An 18,956-nucleotide genomic window follows, 5' to 3' on the forward strand; every position below is an offset into this window, starting at 1 on the left:
AAACTATTCTGTTTTGTTTAATTTCCAAACGTTTCAACAAGTTGCTTCTCTGCAGATTTTTGGCCCTCCAAGGGAAGTGTCATGCAAAGTACACCTTTTATGTCAGAAACCAGCAGTGAGTGCCGCAGATGGCTAGATGGCGCTTCCCCACGCATCGAAACCCGTTGGGTCATATTTACAAAGAAATGGCACAGCACAGCACTGCATGCAATTTAGCTGCGCCACATGGCGTCATTTACAACAATCACTGGCATAGCCAATAGGTCTTGCCTTTGGGACCTTATAAGTATTTAGTTATGCAGCAGGTCCCAAAGGCTGGACCTATTGGCTATGTAAATGCTTGTTTTTAAGAGGGCCACGCCACTAAACGCATTTACAATCCAGTCATTGTAGCTATACACCATTTGCTCTACACAATTGGTGGCCTTGGGCCTGTATCCATGAGTGCTAAGGTGCATTTTGATCTCTGTAAAATGAGTTCTGATCAACTAATGCACTCAATTGTTTTCCCTGGGTTTCTATCTGCCAGTTACCCGCAAAATGATCCATCCAGGTTAATGGCATAGTGTTGGAAACGAGGCCGCATCTGTGAGGCCTGCACAAATAACATGACTAAGTTTGTCCTTCACTGGGAACCAAACAACCAATTGTAGCGCCTGACTCTCAGAGGGTAGCGTTGCAGAGCAGTCTGAGGCTTACTCAAGGGAGGTGGTGTGGGCTAGTAATTGCCATTTGCAAGTGCGCAGAAATAACACTCAATAATTGATTGTCCAGTCTGTACTTTGCTTTATAAAAGTAAGAGTACATTTATTAACCCGTTGCGTGCTGATGACGGCCCCCGTCCGTCATGCATCACAGTGCTCGTGCGCTGATGACAGCTGGGGGCCGTCATGTACCCGCTCACTCTTCGAAACGGCCGCACAGGCGCAGAATCGCGGCCGCACCCAAGGGGTTAAACACACACACTACTCAATACTATGCACCAATCTACAAATATACAGAAGCTGTTGGAAGTACTTTGCGACATTGCATAACATCTCCACCCCTCTCGCAGGGGGGTGGGGTCTAGTCAAGATGATGTGCACTCCCATGTATGCACATCATCTTGCCCCAATGCAATTAGTTGAACCTAACCTGGAGCGAGGGCCCTGCGCACTGGCACCATCCCAGTGGGCCCCCCCCATTACCTCAACAAGCATTAAACAGGGGTACACCTGCCTTGTTGACACATGATTCTGACTGGGCATTTCCTACTGACCATAAAGTATGCACCTCTACATCTTAAGGGCTAACAGTCGGCAAGAGGATCACGTTCAGGCTCCTCACCCAGGCACACAAGGCTCTCCACGACCTGGGCCCCAAGTACCTCAACAACCGCCTGACCTTCTACACGCCCACCCGCCAGCTACGATCAACCAGCCTCGCCCTCGCCGCCGTACCACGCATCCGCAGAACCACCGCCGGAGGAAGATCCTTCTCCTACCTGGCAGCCAAGACATGGAACTCCCTCCCCTCCCACCTTCGGCGTACCCAGGACCATCTCTCCTTCAGGAGGCAACTCAAGACCTGGCTGTTCGAGCAGTAAACGTACCCCTCCCCCCAGCGCCTTGAGACCCTACCGGGTGAGTAGCGTACTATACAAATGCTATGATTGATTAATTGATTGATTGAACAGTCCGGGTTCTTCACCTAAGCGCAGCAGCAAGAATACACGTTTACGCACACTTGAGAATGACAGTATTCAGCACATTTGGGAATCATTAGAATGCTTCGCAAATACAACCCCTAAAGACATCACAGATGAAATCACCAGATTAGGATTATGCATAGACAGCAAGACACCCTAGCTGGACTGTCGACAACATAACCACTCTTTGCTAATGACATCACCAACATGAACTTTAGTCCCCATGATTGAAACAACCATTAATAAATGCAGTTCTGGTGCAATTACACCTCTTCATCTCCAGGGGATGCCCTTCTCCAGACATCTCCTAGTCAGCCTTTTATCCATGAATCACTTTTCAATTCACCCTCAGCTGAACAAGAAGAGCTCCAGCCCCAAAAGTGTTAAATGCAGGCTGAGCCCTTGAGGGGTTATTCTTTCCAATCCCCAAGACACAGAGGGCCCGATTCACAGAATGAACTTAAGACTCAATCCTAAACTTACTACTATTTTGGTATTCACAGAATGCACTTACTACTTTTGGCATTCACAGAATGCACTTATTACTTTTGGTATTCACAGAATGAACTTACTACTTTTTGTATTCACAGAAGTTAGGATTTTGTCTTAGTTTGTCTTAAGTCTGCCTAAGTCTGTCTTAAGTCTGTCTTAAGTCTATCTTAAGTCTGTCTTAAGACAAACTTAAGACAAAATACTAACTTCTGTGAATAGTAAGTTCATTCTGTGAATGCCAAAAGTAGTAGGTGCATTCTGTGAATACCAAAATAGTAGTAAGTTTAGGATTGAGTCTTAAGTTCATTCTGTGAATCGGGCTCTAAGGGTATGACTTTTTTCTTCGTGCAGGGGGAGACTTCGCTTCTCCAGCAGCTCCCCCACCACCTACACATTCATGTGGTGGTGACCCCGTCCTCTTGGGGCCACCACAAGCAAAGAACAAGCTGTTTAGACCCTGCAGGCCGGCCCTGGCCTGCAAGGCATTATCGGTAGGCCGCATATGGAAGCAGCAGCTCTCCCGCTGTGCCGGGGAGAGCAGCGATCATCTTTCTAGTGCTCCGCGCCGCCTCATGGGCCTCGGTGGGGGACCCGGTCCCACCCGGACCCCCAGGTCGGAGGATGCGGCTCGGGGAGCCCACCCCTGGCCGCTCTGCCAGTTGTTGGGGGGCCCAGTCCCACCCGGGCCCCCAACGCTGACTCCATTGTTCTGGGGGTCCCGGTCCCACCCCGGACACCCACTTGCCTCTATGTTGGAGGGCAGCCTGGGGAGCCCACCCCCCGCTGCCCCCGCCGGCTCCCCGGGCGGCCAGCACCCTCGTGTGCTGCCACGGGACCCTGCTGTGCACTTCTAGTCTGCCCGCTCTGGCGGGCAGGGGCGGACTCCCGCAGTCCCGTCGGAAACTCGGGGGAGTGCGGCGGCACTTCCCCAGCCTTCTCCTCGTCGTCGGGCCTGGGGATGGGGTCCCGGGGCCCTGGATATCTTCGGGGGTGCGACGGCGCTCCCCCCTCCTCCACTTTCAGAGGGGGCCAGGGTGGGCTCCAGGCCCCCTGTTGGGCATTTCCGTGGGTAGCATGATGGCGCTCCCCAGCATGACTTCGGGCCCGGGGATGGGGTCCCGACCCCCTCCAGTCTTCTTCGCGGGGTGCGACGGCACCTCCCTCCCCCGCCTCCTCACACGGGGCCCGGAGGTGAGCTCCCAGGCCCCTCCTCTTCACACTCGTCAGGGGGAGCACGACGGTGCTCCCCGGCTTAGTGTTCAGAGGGGGCCAGGGTAGGCTCCTGGCACCCGGCGGGGGCAGCTTCACGGGGTGCGCGACTGCGCACCCCAGCTTTACTTCTTTGAGGGGGCAGCCCCCGGGACCTGACCCACTCCGGGGGCTCATTACAGATCGGTGGCGGGGCCCCACGCGCTTCGTTGCTGGTCTCATGAAAGGTCAAAGGTCGCCTACCTTCCAGCGGCCATATCTCAGCCCCTAGGTGTCCAGTCTTCTCCATTTCTGGCTCTTCTTCCTCCTGGGTGTGCCCCCCATTCACTGGGAGCTCTCTCGTTCACCCTCGGTTGAGTAGGGGGCTTCCAGGAAGTCTCTGTGTGTCCTATCAAACAGCGACGCATCACTTCCTTGCCCCTGCTCCCTCCTTCTTGTCCATCCTCTGGGTTGTTCAAAATGGAGTTCTGCAGCACACATAGAAAGAGGAAAACACTACTTGTGATCGTTCCAGCGCAACACCCATTGATTTTGACGCTGCCCCCTATTTACAAGGGTGATGTAAATAGGAGGCAGTGCCGAAATTAAGACCAGGGAAAACCTGGTCTTGGCATGGCGAAACGAGGAGAAATACTTTTTTATCTCCTAGTTTTTGCTGTTTTGCGGTTTGTATGTGTGCTGCACAATGCAGCACACATAGAAACAGCAAAACACAATGAATGATTATTTATGTGCAGGAAGTTGTTCCTTCCTGCACATAAACAATCACTTAAAAAATGACGAATTGTAACTTCTATGTGTGCTGCACAATGCAGCACACATGGATGTTTCAAATCACCATTCTGGATTGTTTATGTGCAGGAACGGACACTTCCTTCACATAAACAATCATCCCCTCAGTGCAGGCACTCTACAACTATGGTGCAAGGGTGCCTGTGCAGGCACGAGGCAGCTGAGTTCAGTAAAACTGATTGTTGTAACTACGGTGCATCCCTGCGTTTTCACAATGACGCAGCACGCATTAACTATTTTGGCTTAACGTCCTGCTCTGGCATTCTTTGGGAAATATGACCCTGAGCTTCTAGCATTCTTCCACCTCCTTGCACGGTAGTAATTGGATTCTAATCTAGACCCCGCCTACTCACTTTTTATCATAGAACACTGATGAGGGAACGAAGGGTTGGGGAGAAAACGGTAAACACCCATTGACCAACTCACCAACGATCACCTCTGGGTTATTCGACCATGAATCTAACTGTCGGCAGATTGAAACGGTACTAAAGGATTTATCCATGCCTGCTTTGGGGAAGACAACTCCCGGATGTACCCAAGAACCCCTCACCTGTGTATTTGCCAAAGGTCACAATTACAGGGCGAGTAGAGGTGCTGTGCTGCCATGGAGGGATAGCAAAGCACACTTGAATTAGTATTGCAAAGGATTTGGCAGTGACCAAAAGGCCCACCAAGAAACTGGGGAGTAAGGTTTGAGTCCTGGCATCTGCTCAATATTTGGGGCGTATTTACAATGCTCTGGCGGCCATTTTACACTGTTGGAGCATCACTTTATGACGCTCCGGAGGCACAGTGTGCAGGCCCATATTTACAAGGCAACGTAAAACCACCCTGCTTGGCTTTTCATGGCATTGTAAATATGAGGTAAGGCAATCCCTTACTCTGCATGGAAGAGGTGTACTGTGGGTGTTGATTGGATGTTCCCAAGCACTAGGGCAGCACAACTAGAAGGCTTGCTGCACTGCCCTATACCAAAATATTGTAAATATGCCCCCAAATGTCTTGATATCACTTTAGGGGGAGTCCCTTGCCCCTTTCTGCCAAGAACTGTCTCTAATTTAAAGATCACTGGTTAAATTTGTAGTAGGGCCACTTAACGCTGCCTTGTAAATAAGGCACCCGTTCATGCTGTATTTAGCGTGAAAGGGAAGGGCAATGGGTGTTGTGGTGGGCGTTCCACCACAACACCCATTGATTTTGACGCTGCCTTCTATTCACAAGGGCAGAGTAAAAAGAAGGCAGCACCAAAATTAAGGCCAGGGAAAACCTGGCCTTAAACAGGCAAAACGAGGAGAAATGCTTTATTTCAACACATATGGAAACAGCAAATTGCCTATGATAGTTTATGTGTTGTGGTGCGCGTTAATTAATTTTCCTCGTCATATTCTGTTGAAATCAACCATATCCCTCTCCCTCGCCCCCAACTCGGCCCTACTGCTCTTACCTGCAGGTGCCGCGGCTGGCAGTATGTTTAAAATATTTGCGCGCCAATGTGAAATTGCTATTGGAAAAGTATGATTATGTAGTCAGGAAGAGGTCCTTATAGGATGAGGTCCTTAGGGATGCCTTGAGGTCAGCGCGGCCCATATGGTGCCACAAATTATGGGTCTGATTCACAGAATGAACTTCAGACTCAATCCTAAACTTACTACTATTTTGGTATTCACAGAATGCACTTACTACTTTTGGTATTCACAGAAGTTAGGATTTTGTCTTAAGACAGACTTAAGACAGACTTAAGACAAAATCCTAACTTAAGTCTGTCTTAAGTCTGTCTTAAGACAAACTTAAGACAAAATCCGCACTTCTGTGAATACCAAAAGTAGTAAGTGCCTTCTGTGAATACCAAAATAGTAGTAAGTTTAGGATTGAGTCTTAAGTTCATTCTGTGAATCAGGCCCAATGAGTGGCTCAGATAATTTACTTACAGGCCTTCCAAAGTGTAGAGAGCCACTCGGGCTCTCCCCAACAATGTTGCGAACTGTACACGCACGCATGCACCCCTCTGGATGGGTTCGCTCTGAGGGTATAAATAAACGGGCGGAAGACCGCTCGTGTTCTTCCAGCCAACAGATAATACTGGCGTTAGTGTGTCTTCATTTCATAGTGCTGTGGCCTATATCAACCTAGGCCCAACGCACTACATTGGCTACGAGGCAGGTCGCACCACACTCCTGCCTGCCTACCTGGCATGCCCTGGTCGCGGAGCGTGCGGTGCCCACCCGCGGCTGCCCTGCTCCGATAGTGTCTCTACGTCGTGGGGAAAGAAGCTGCGGTGCCCACCCGCATCGCTCCTCATCTGTAGACGACTGCTGCATGCCGCGGCTGACCGGCACGCCCAGCTCGAGCCCGCCGAGGCGCCACCCTGCTCAGCGGGTGCGCTTTCGGCTGGCGGGGCTCGCTGACGGTGTGCTAATTGACGGGTGAGTGGCTGCCTTCCCCGCCCGCGAGCTGTCCTTCCCACGTGGTGGCGTTCGTGCCTGCCTCTCCTTCCTGCACTGGCCCGTGTGAGGCCTGGCCCCCGGCGTGTGCTTCCTCACTGGCAGTGAGGCCCCGGGGTCGGCTGCCCCTTCCACTGCTTGCGCTCTGGGTCATGGTCGGAGGAAAGGGCCTGGGGAGGTCACAGGGTGCCTGGCTGGAGGAGTCTATAAAGCATTGGCAAATTCAAGCGCCCAGTGGCAAAGCATTGGCAAATTCAAGCGCCCAGTGGCTGGAGAGGGTGCTGCTGGAGGCCCAAGAGCGGACACCTGGAATCAATAGGGGAGTGTGGTGGCTGAAGACAGGAGGAACACCCTGTAGAAACGGGCGGTGGGTAGGCGCTCACCCGCTATCCTCCCGCTGCATTGACACTTGCGGAGAGGGCACAAGAGACACTGCCACGCGGCACGCATACCAAGTCCACGCGCCTGAAACACACCCCTGCGCTTACCGCCGAGACGCAGGCCGCACCCGTGCGTTCTCATGCAATCACGCCCAGGCACCATGAGCAACGCCGCGCCAGGGTCGGCGGCGCCCCCTCAGCAAGATGGAGGATGCAACCAAGCAGGCGCCATGAACACTTTGACACCGGTGCACACGCACACAGCGGTGGGACCGTTACCCCCGTTCAGCGAAGCCGTGGACACTGCGACGGCCGCGCCCAGGTGGAAGGCCAGGGTAGGGCGGCTCAACCACGACTTTAAGGGGACAAGGGAGACCGACGGGACCGTCAAGAGGTCACTCCTCATCTACTATGGCGGAGCAGAGATCTATGACTTGTTCGAGACACTCCCAAACACTGGAACGGACGACAACTACGAGGCGGCGGTCGCCGCGCTCAACAAACACTTTGATCCGCAACTCAATCTCGACTTTGAGAAGTTCAAATGCAAGAGGGCCTGGCAAACCGAGTTGGAATCCGTCGACATGTTCTACGCGCGGCTGCGCCGGCTGGCCAGCTCGTGCCCCTTCGCGGAGCCAAGGGATGAGATCAGAGACCATATCATCCAGGTATGCCGCTCGAAACTCTTAAGGAAGCTCATCCAGCCAGAAGGAAGATGGCGTCCGACTGACATCTCCTCGGCGGAGCTCCGCCGAGCACCCCCTGAAAATTCTTGCTTAAACTAAGAGCGATGGCATGAAAAGACGTCAGAAACGCAGGAAAGAAAGAGCAAATGCCAAACGAGTAGAAAAAACGATCTGAGTGTCGAAAAACGGTATGCCTAGCTCCCAGCGAGAGAAGCAGCTGTACTTATTACTCACTTGTACACGCTGGTCGGACAGCCAGGATTTTTTTCTGCGGTCACGCATCGGAGAGCTCTTTCACGCTCTGGTATCCTGGATTGAGTTCGACCTGGGCAAGCGCTCGGCTGATCAACCGAGCAGCGGGTCACTCTGTGGAAGCGCTGCAAGGCTCAGACACAAACAGAAGCCGACCACGAGGAGAAGGCTCAACGGCAGCCGCACAAAAAGTAAACAGGCTAGAATACAATAGAAGAGGAGTGCCGTGCAAGTTGCCGTGTATATCACCGAAGAGGAAGAAGACATGACGGGTAAGGGAAACCGCGTTAATAAGCCAAAAAGCAACAGTAGTACAACCTTTAGCGCGCAGCAGGGCTCTGCTTCAGCACTTACCCGACATAAGGCACCCAAGTCAGAAGTACTATAGCCAGCCAAGAACAAGGCCGCCGAAAAAGTAATGGGGAGAAAAGATGGCACACTAAGACCTCTAAATGAATCTAATACCGGGAATAACTATAACGTTAAAAAGGGCCTGGGTCGCACAGAAAAAGAAACTGATAAAAAGAAAGAAACTGATGTATGTCAACCTTTGATTACATCCAGCTTTGGGGCTCTAATTGACCAGTTAAAAAAGAATGCAAGTAGCATGGCATTAACCGAGGAGGGGGTACTACCTGAGGATCCAGATATTTTGAATGGGCAGGATTTACCATCTCTTCTCGATTCTGATAGTAATACTGCCGGTCCCTCTCTACCATCATCGCTGGGCCACTTGCTGGGCGCTGAAGGAACGGATCCTATACAAGGGCTGTTGGTTAAAGGGCTGTTGGAGGATACACCTAACACTCCAGACAATGTAGATTTGTATTATTCTCTCACAGATGAGTCATGAATGTCTGATGTTAGCATTTCCTTGTCTAGCGAAGAGGAGGGTGACAGCTGGTATAATAGCTCCAACCCTGACTCACAGGAACACCACCCTCTCTCCAAAAAATTTCAGAAAAAGAAAAACAGAGATCGCCACAGAAATGAACACATTTTGTCGGATAAAGAAAGTATCCCTGAACTAAAATGGGATTACAACGGAACACCCCCACTTTTGTTTTGCTCTGATTCTATAAATGCATCCGGGTGGAATCAAACTATCATAAGTGTGGATGTTGAGACAAAAGAACCACTGGGGAGAAGTTAAAAGAGCCCAATCTGGCAGATATCCTCCATTCTATTAAAAGCTTTGAAGCAGAGGCCAAATCTGCTACCCGCAGATCCCGCCAGGCTGCCAAAAAACTTCAAGGGGCAGTCAGGAAAGTTAGCAAGACCTGTGCAGAAATCGCTGATAGGATGACAGCAGTCGAGGACAGAACGGAACAATTGGAGAAAGATATTACTTCCCTTCAAACCAAAACTGAGGAACATGAAGCCGCTGTCAAAGACATCATGTGGAAGCTAGAAGAGCAGGAAAATCGTCAGCGACGAAACAATGTCCGCTTCCTAGGAATACCCGAGGGCATTGAATAAGAGGATCCAAGTAAATTTATGATCACTTTCCTGCAAAAAGTTTTTCCTGAACTGCAAGCCTGGGATTTGAGCAGGGAAATTCAAAGAGCCCATCGGTTTCCTCTGACGATTAAAAATCGTACCTCAGCTCCACAACAGCATCCTAGATCAATGTTAGTATTCTTTTCTTCAAAACCCTGCAAGATTGAAAATTGTGTACAAAGGGCATACTCGTAGCTTTGTATCCGAGATACAGGCTAAAACCTACCTTGATGAAATCTCTGGACAAAAATAATGGCTACTCAAAATGCTTAGAGATTCTCTTATAGACTTCTTTCCTTCTTTCTTTTCTTACTTTTCACTCTCTCTCTTTCCTTTTTCCCTCTTCTGAGTATTATTCTGTCAATTCATGTCTAACAGGATATTTGAATGGTTCGGGGGGGGGTGGGGCGGGGGCCAGGTGGGCTCACCGGGCCCTGTACGCCGGATGTCACACCCCTGGCTCGACCAGGGCCAGGTAACCTTCCTAGGTGGCGGGGGTGGGGGGGGGGGGGACCAGGGCGAGGTCAGGCTGGTCTTTTCAGCTTTTTATAAGAAGGAAAATTCTAGTCATTCTATGCCTTTTCTCTTCGAAAAGACACATAGAGACACATAGAATGATAAAATGGGGATGTTAAAAATATTGTCCCTAAATATATGTGGATTAAACGATGTGAAAAAAAGGCAACTGGTAGCAGTCGGCTTACAGTCCATAGGTGCTAATATAGTCTGCCTTCAAGAGACTCATATTGAGGGTTCTCAGTTGCATATGCTAAAATCATTGGGTTACAATGTGATTGGTGCCACCACACAGGGTGCTCGGATAAGAGGGGTAGCAATTCTGGCTAAAGGTGCAGGTGTAGGGAATAACTTTACTAGACCTAAACGGGACAAACATGGCAGATGGGTGATCACAGAATATAAACCTGGAAAGTCCCAGCCAATAACCATCGGCTCTATTTATGGGAACAATACTGATGACCCCTCGGCTACACATCAGGTATCCAATGAACTTACTCATTGGCCACTACCACTAATAATTTGTGGGGACTTCAACATAAATCTTTCTCATGATTGGTCAACTGGGGACGACTGGCAGTACCGTGGTCGGAAACCAAAAGTGTTCAGGGCCTTTAAGCAGCTATGTCTTACACATGGACTTGTGGATGGATGGTAATCATCCAGCCCCAACCCCAATGATCCAGGCTACACATTCTTTTCAAATCCGCACCATACACACGCGAGGCTAGATTACTTTTTAATCTCAAATTCATTAAGATCCACATCAGTATTAAAATAATTACCTCGGGTCCTCTCGGACCATAATCCTCTGTTATGCACGGTAGATTCAGCCCTACTACACCAGGGACAAAAAATATGGACATTCGAGAGATCCCTGCAACTTGAGACTGAATATTGTAAACACATGAGAAGCTGGATTGCCAATTTTCTGGAAGATAACAATGGGAGTACAACAGTAGACTATGTATGGGATGCCCTGAAAGCATAAATTAGGGGAGAAACAATCCAATATTCACTAAGGGCTAATAAGAATGCGAGAGAGTCACTAAATGTACCACAAGAGACTCTAAGGGGGGCTGAGGAAAACCTGATAAATGTAACAAGAGGTTCTTCTACTACAGAAGAAATAACTAATGTTCAATACCAGGTGGCAATTGCTAAAGCGGCAATAACAAATATCTATACCACCAAAGCGGTTCAGAAAGCTACTGCTCACCGTGAAAAAGTGTATGAAATTAATGAGCTAGTCGGCCATCAGCTGGCCATTCGGATGAGACAACAGACATCACAGAATGTCATAAGGGAGATACAGGACCCAGTAGAAGGCAGGATATCCGACCCTGAAAAGATTAGAGAGGCATTTTGGCGCTTTTATAGCGTATTATATAAGGAAGAGGGTGAAGCAGAACTAGGGAAGATTAATGAATATTTGATAATGGATACTTTCAACAAACTTAATTCAGCTGATCAATGAAACTTGGAGGTAGCCCCTAACATAGACGAAGTCATAAAAACTGTGAAGGATCTCCCCCGGGGGAAAGCAGCTGGGCTAGACGCTATCCCTCTGGAATTTTATACAGTATTCCTGGACCAACTTAAAAATATATTACTAGATCTATGTATACACATATTTAGAGGAGGGCAGCCCCCGATCTCATGGTCCAGGGCAAAAATTGTCATCTTCCCCAAAAAACAAAAACCCACGGATCTGATGGGGTCATATCGCCCTATCACCTTAATAAATGTTGACTCAAAAATGTACTCTAAACTATTAGCTAACCGTATCTCACCATATTATCCATAAAGTCATATCTGAATCCCAGCACAGCTTTGTTCCTGGGAGGGAAACCACAAATCACACTCGGTGAGTAATTAGCCTTTTTGACAACACTGAGGTGGCAGGAGACCCTATGGCGTTAGTACTTCTTGACGCCGAGAAGGCATTTGATAGGGTCTCCTGGCCTGATTTGTGGCAGGCAATGTCCCGGGTGGGAATCAAACAGGGGTTCATATGGACTGTCCAGAAACTGTATATTAACCCCTGTGCCTCGGTCATGGTTAACAGTAACCTCTCCAAGGAGCTGATAATCACAAGAGGCACTAGGCAGGGATGTCCTTGCTCCACGTTGCTGTTTGCAATCTACATAGATCCCTTTATCCGAGGATTGGAAAGCAACGGGGACATAGCCCCCATATCAACACAAGGATATGTACCAAAAACACTTGCTTATGCCGATGACATCGCCATAGTGACCGCTGATCCAAATACGGTCATGTCCATTATTGAAACAGAGGCAAAAACTTTTGGGAAAGTCGCAGGATATGCATTGAACCAAGGGAAGACACAAATTATTTTAAACAGCAAGTGTGATTTGAGAGATCCTCGGGTAACAGATGAAGCTACTTATCTAGGGGTAACTATCACATCCAAATTAGAAAATCTAGTGGACCGAAACTTGAAGCCCTTGGTAGACACAATGAAAAAAGACCTCCGCCGTATTAATAACTTACACCTATTGTTGATCTGCCGGGTAAATGCGCTAAAAATGGTTTCTTTCCCAAAAATCCTGTACATGCTTAGAGCTATAAATTTGGAAATCTCAGACCAATGGTTTAAAACAATGGAGCGCACCTTCTCATGTTTTCACTGGTCCTACACCAGCCTCGCTGCGCTTATAAATCTTTGACGCTCCCAAAAGAAAAAGGAGGACTTGCCCTCCCGAACTTAAAGGTATATTACTGGGCAACAGTCTTGCTATACAGTCAAGAGCTCCTTCATCTTGACGGGATAGATACATCAATGGGCAACAGTGGCCCGTCTATTTACCAGCTAATCTTGGGCCGCAAAAGCACGGGTTATCTATGGAGATATCTTTTTGACAGCTACCATAAAAAAGTCAGGTTAAAAACACTCTTGGGGTCCTTCAAAGTATGGAAAGCTGTGAGAAAACTACTTGGTATAGGACGTATATCTTTCTATTCCCCTCTTTAAAATAACCCCGTTCTACCTGAAATATTTAGTGGGGTATGCATGAACAGATGGAAGGCGGCGGGAATCAACCTTATAGGATGTATGTTCTCCTTGGAAGGGTTATACTCTTTTGAGGATTTGCAAGAAAAATATCATTTGTAATGAAGAGATTTTTTCAAGTACCTCCAAATTCGAGACTTTATATTACAACATAACAGGGAAAACACATCATTTTGTAAGATTGACATTGCTAATATATTAAGTAACCCCCGGAAAAAAACCAGGATTGGGGGGATGTATGCTCTCTTATTGTCTCACTTTCCGGATGATATACATAACATTTCGCAAAAGTGGCAGAATAACCTTCCTATTACATCAGAAAAATTTAAATTTGCATATGGCCTTTCACAATCCGTTCTAATGTCAACAACATTACAGACAAACAAGATGTGTTTTTTCATGTACTACACTCCGGACAGAATTGCTAAATGAGGGGAGTGGGAGAGGCACATGCTGCTTTAGATGTAATTTACCAAGTGCTGACTGTATACACATATTTTCTGCTTGTGCATGTTTAACCTCTTTGAAATCAAGGATTGATCGTTTTCATCATTGATTTTAAATGCAGCGACTACCCTCCCGGATGAAACAGTCATGTTGGGTGTAACGAATCTCACTAATCCGATAATTGGGCGTGAATTACGTTTTTATAGCAATGGCTGTACTAAGAATTTGCATAGCCTCTGCCTGGCTTGACCCCATTGCCCCATCATTCCAACAATGGTTTTCAATGCTGCTGGCTATATTTAACTTAGAGATGGCTATATACAAGACAAAAGGCAGGAAACGCTGGATAAAGGCACTAAAAATCTGACTCCCTTTAAGGGAATGGTCTCAACATCAAAACGGCAGTTAGTAACATCGCAGCTTGTATATGAGAAAATATTGCTGTATATTTAGAATTGAATTATATGTTTAGGTAATTATGTATACCTTATTCGAAGAGTATAATCTATTAATGCCTTTTTTGTTTCCCTGTCTCTGTCTTTTACTCTAGTATCTTTTCCTTTTCTTTTTACTTTTCAATTTCTTTTTTATATTTGTCTTGCCTGTCCTGGAGGGGGCAAGGGGGATGTAAATTGTATGTTTGCTGTAAAATCAAATAAAGATATTTTTTTTAAAAAAGAAAGCTCATCCTCCGGGAACCGGGGATCTCGCTGGACGAGATCCTGATCCTAGCTCGGTCCCACGAGCTATTGGACGCCAGAGCGGAGGAGATGGAGGCGGCCCTGCACACCCCAGTTGCCGCATCGCTCTCGTTAAAGCTCCCGCCGGTCAAGGAAAAAAAGGTGGACGCTATCCAGAGAAGACCTCCGATGGCTCGCCAACCACTCAAGTCGATGCCAGCGAGCCTGTGTGGGTATTGCGGAGAGGACCATCCCGCCATGGCCACGTGCGGGGCGAAAGGGATGACGTCTCCCGCTGCGGAAGGCTGAACCACCATGCCAAGGTGTGCCGCGGGGGAACATTCCGATCTGCAATTTCCAGACCAGAAGTGTGTCACAGCGCATTCGACAGATCTCCCTGGATAATCCGTCGCCACCGTCTGACGATAAGCCCCAGAAGAGGCGCCCCATGTACGAAGACGAAGACAATGAGGTGTTCATCGTGTCATATGTCAGTCGGTCGGGGACCAAGCGAAGACCACCTCCTATGTGCTCCATCTCCATCGAAGGCACTGACGTACAAGCCCTCATCGACACTGGGGCGTCAGTCAATGTAATGGATTCTGATCAATATGAGAGACTGTCGCTGAAGCCTCCCCTCACACCGTCCAGTGCAAGAATCTACACATATGGAGGGACAGACACACCACCGCTGCGGGGAGTCATTCAGACCACCATCGTGAGTGGGACCTACACCACGGATGCGAAATTCCATGTGACCGAGGGGAAGAAGGGGACTCAGCTCAGCTGTCATACCGCGGAGGACCTCGGACTCGTCTTCTTAGCAAAACAGGTGCACGAGTCCTATGCGGAGGCCCTGTTGAAGGAATTCCCAGCGCTCTTCCAAAGCCTAGGAATGCTGAAAGGCAAAAAGTTCTGACTCCATATCGACACCTCCGTGCGGCCACTGGCCCTACTGCACCGGAGTGTTTTCTTTAACTTACGCCCACAAGTGGAAGAGGAGCACTGGAAGCTAGAAGAACTGGGAGTAATTGAGAAAGTGTCTGGGCCCACGCCATGGGTGTCCCCGCTGGTCGTGGCGCCCAAGCAACCAGGAGCGATTCGACTCTATGTCGACATGAGGCTGCCAAACACGGCGGTGAAACGAGAGGGCACATCAACCCCACGATGGACGACATCATAGCCGACCTGAATGGTGCAAAATGGTTCTCTAAGCTAGATCTCAATACGGGGTATCATCAGTTGGAGCTGGAGCCGGAAAGCCAGTACATTACCACCTTCTCAACATACGTGGGTCTGCGCAGGTACCGGAGGCTCAGCTTTGGCATACCCTCAGCGGCCAAAGTATTCCAAAACGCAATCCGGGAAGTGCTGTCAGGGCTGCGGAGATTGATTAACCTTAGCGACGACATCCTGGTGTACTCGGACATGCTTGAGGAGCACCACTCGCACCTGAGGGCCACGCTGCATTGGCTGGTAGACTGCAGACTGACCCTGCACAAGTCAAAATGCTCCTTCTAATAGGAAAGCATTGATTTATTTGGTTGCACCTTCACTCGCGAGGGACTCCGGGTGGATCCAAAGAAAGCTGAGGCCATCCGTGCAGCTAGCACTCCACGAAACCCCAGGGAGGTGAGAAGTTTCCTTGGCATGGCCACATATTGTGGACGCTTCATCCCGAACGTAGCAGCCATGTCAGAGTCTCTGCGGGTGCTCACACGCCAGGACCACAAGTGGGAATGGTCTCTCGCTGCCAACAAGGCCTTCCAGGACATCAATGCATGCCTGCTTGACAAGACCGTGATGGTCTACTTCCATCCACAGCGCAAGACAGAACTTGTTGTTGACGCTAGCCCGGTGGGTCTAGGAGCGGTGTTCCTGCAAGAACATGGCCCTGAAGTGTGGAGGCCTGTTGCATATGCCAGCAAAGCCCTGACTGACACCGAGACACGGTACGCCCAGAATGAGCGTGAGGCGCTGGCCATTAAGTGGACTTGATAGCATTTTCACTTGTACCTGTGTGGCCAAGAGTTCAGTGTCGTGACCGACCACAAGCCATTGCTTCCGCTATTTGCGGGTACGTCACGTCTGGCGCCCCCAAGAATTGAGCGGTGGGTAGTGCAGCTGCAAGGATATAGCTTTAATGTCATCTTCCACCCCGGGGCGCACAACCCGGCGGACTACTTGTCCCGACATCGAGAATCGTCCGTGCCGGCCAGACCCCCTGCTGACGTCTGCAACGCGGAAGCGTTTGTCCACATGGTGTCGCAAGTAGCCTGCACCAAGCCCATGACTCTGGAGGAGATAGGCCGAGCCACCCAGGAAGACGCAACTCTGCCTCGGGTCCGGAAAGCCCTGGAGAACGGCAGCTGGGCTCATTTCATGGATGGAGCTCAAACCCTCCGGCTGGAGGTCAGCCATGCTCGCCAGTAATTGTGGCTGGTTTGGAAAGAACTAAGCATGGGAGAAGAGGGAGTCATCCTGAGGGGACATCTCATCGTGGTCCCCGAGAGCTTATAGAAGAGGATCCTCGCATTGACCCAGTTGGGCATCAGGGGATGGCCAAGACTAAGGCAAGATTGAGAAACAAGGTCTGGTTCCCGGCAATGTACTCCATGGTGGAGGAGATGGTGCGTTCGTGCCACGCATGCACAATCACTGGTGTAGACCCAGCACCAGCGCCGGTGATCACGGAAGCACCGTGCAGTACCTCGTGGACACATCTGAACGTGGACTTCGGAAGCTTCCCTGATTGTCGTCACATGATGGTCATTGTCGACTCATTCTCTAAGTTTCCCGTCGTGGAAGTCATCTCTTCGACAGCCTTCCCACAAGTGAAGAAAGTCCTGGACCGCATTTTCGCCATGATGGGTTTGCCAGAAGAAATCAAGTCCGGCAACGGACCCCCCTTCCAGGGGCGAGAGTTCTAGGACTATCTTGCAAATCTAACGGTGCGCCACCGGAAGATCACCCCGTTGTAGCCCCAGGCGAACGGGGAGGTGGAAAGATTGATGAGGACAATAAATCGTGCACTCCACATAGCAGTGGACAACGGGGAAGATCCTGAGGCAGTCCTGGATCAGTTCCTTGGTGCATATCATCAGACTCCTCACAGCACCACTAAGTGTGCTCCAGCTCATCTCCTGTTCAAGCGAGCCCCCCAGGATAGTATCCCGTCGGATCCGACGTGGGTGCCCGTGGCAGCACGGGATGATGAGGCCGTCCAGGCGAGGAGAGAGGCCACAAACCGGAAGGCAAGCGTGGCCCGTCGAGCGCAGGAACAGAAGCTCAAGGTGGGAGACCTGGTGGTAATCAAAAACCGACATCCTGGGTGGAAGTTTCGGACACCTTATGAGCCGGAGGTGTGGGTTGTCGTGCAGGATCAAGGAACGATGGTGACTGCCAGGAACGGACAACAATCGGTCACCCGCAACGTGTCCAGTTTCAAGAAAACAACGGAGGCGGAAGAGGACACCGAAGTCTCCGCGGATCAGGACGCAGCACCGAACACGCCCCTCTCGTGGTTACCCACTGGGAGGAGTCAGTCACTGGAATCATCCTGGCCGTCGGGCAGTCCCCGATTGACCGAATAAAACAAGGACCGTGAGTTGACTGAGGAAACGCCAGCTGGGGTCACAACATCTCCCTGTGGTCGAAACCAGCGATACGGCCTCCGGCCAAACCCCGGCCCGAGTCAACGGCTCCGAGACTTTGCGTGTCCGTCCCCCTGAGCTGGGCGAAATTGGTGACACAGGATTAAAAGAAAGGAGGGATGTAGAGATCCACTCGGGCTCTCCCCAACAATGTTGCAAACTGTAAACGCAGGCATGCACCCCTCGGGGCGGGCTCGCTTGGAGGGTGTAAATAAACAGGCGGAAGACCGCTCGGGGTTTTCCGGCCAACAGAGTATACTGGTGTAAGGGTGTCTTCATTTCATAGTGCTGTGGCCTGTATCACCCTAGGCCCTACCACACTACACAAAGGAGTGCTCCATTCCTTAAGATGAATATGACTTTTTTGGATTGCAAAGTTGTACCATGTTTGGGTGGAAAGCTTTCGTACTTAATCCTAATGGGAAAAATAGTGGTATGTGTTTTGATTGAAAAACAACATTTTCATGGTATGGTGATGCAAAGTTCGATAAAATAAGAATGAGCTGAATTATTTAATGTAGTATATCATATAAAATGATCCAACATATAAAATGCTAGCCGAATAAGAATCTAACTTCTAACTTATGATGCAACTGCGTCTATTTTGTGTTTATTTTCCTTGAGCGACGCTGTAAGGAAAGCACTTCCCATGGACTGAGAGACTAACAGCCTGATTCATCAAGCTGAATTGCGCTCGCAAAGGGCCAGATTCTGAGAATCTGGCCCTTTGCGAGTGCGATTTTTGCATTTGGGATTCATCATCCCAAATGCAAAAATCGGTAATAGCGATTTCCCTATTTTGCGAGGAATTACATTTAAGGAATCTCTATTTGAGATTCCTTAAATGCAATTCATCATCCATTTTTAAATAGCGAATTCGCAATTTCGGCCCGCTATTTACCGCGAGGTCAAACCTCGTGGTAAATAGCGAAAACTTAGAAAAATGCTTTTAAAAGCATTTTTCTAAGTTGCATGTTGCACATACACATGTCCTTTGGACATGTGTGTGCGCAACACCTGTTTTAATTTGCATTTAAGGGGTGCTACAGGGTGTCCTTTGGACACCCCTGGCACCCTTTAAATCGCTATCTTATTTGCGATTAGCAAATTGCTAATCGCAAATAAGGAATACTCCCCATTCATTCCTATGGGCCTTTTGGCCCATAGGAAGGAATGGGGAGTTATTC

Source organism: Lissotriton vulgaris, chromosome 1_2, assembly GCF_964263255.1.
Source record: "Lissotriton vulgaris chromosome 1_2, aLisVul1.2, whole genome shotgun sequence".
Classification (NCBI taxonomy): domain Eukaryota; kingdom Metazoa; phylum Chordata; class Amphibia; order Caudata; family Salamandridae; genus Lissotriton; species Lissotriton vulgaris.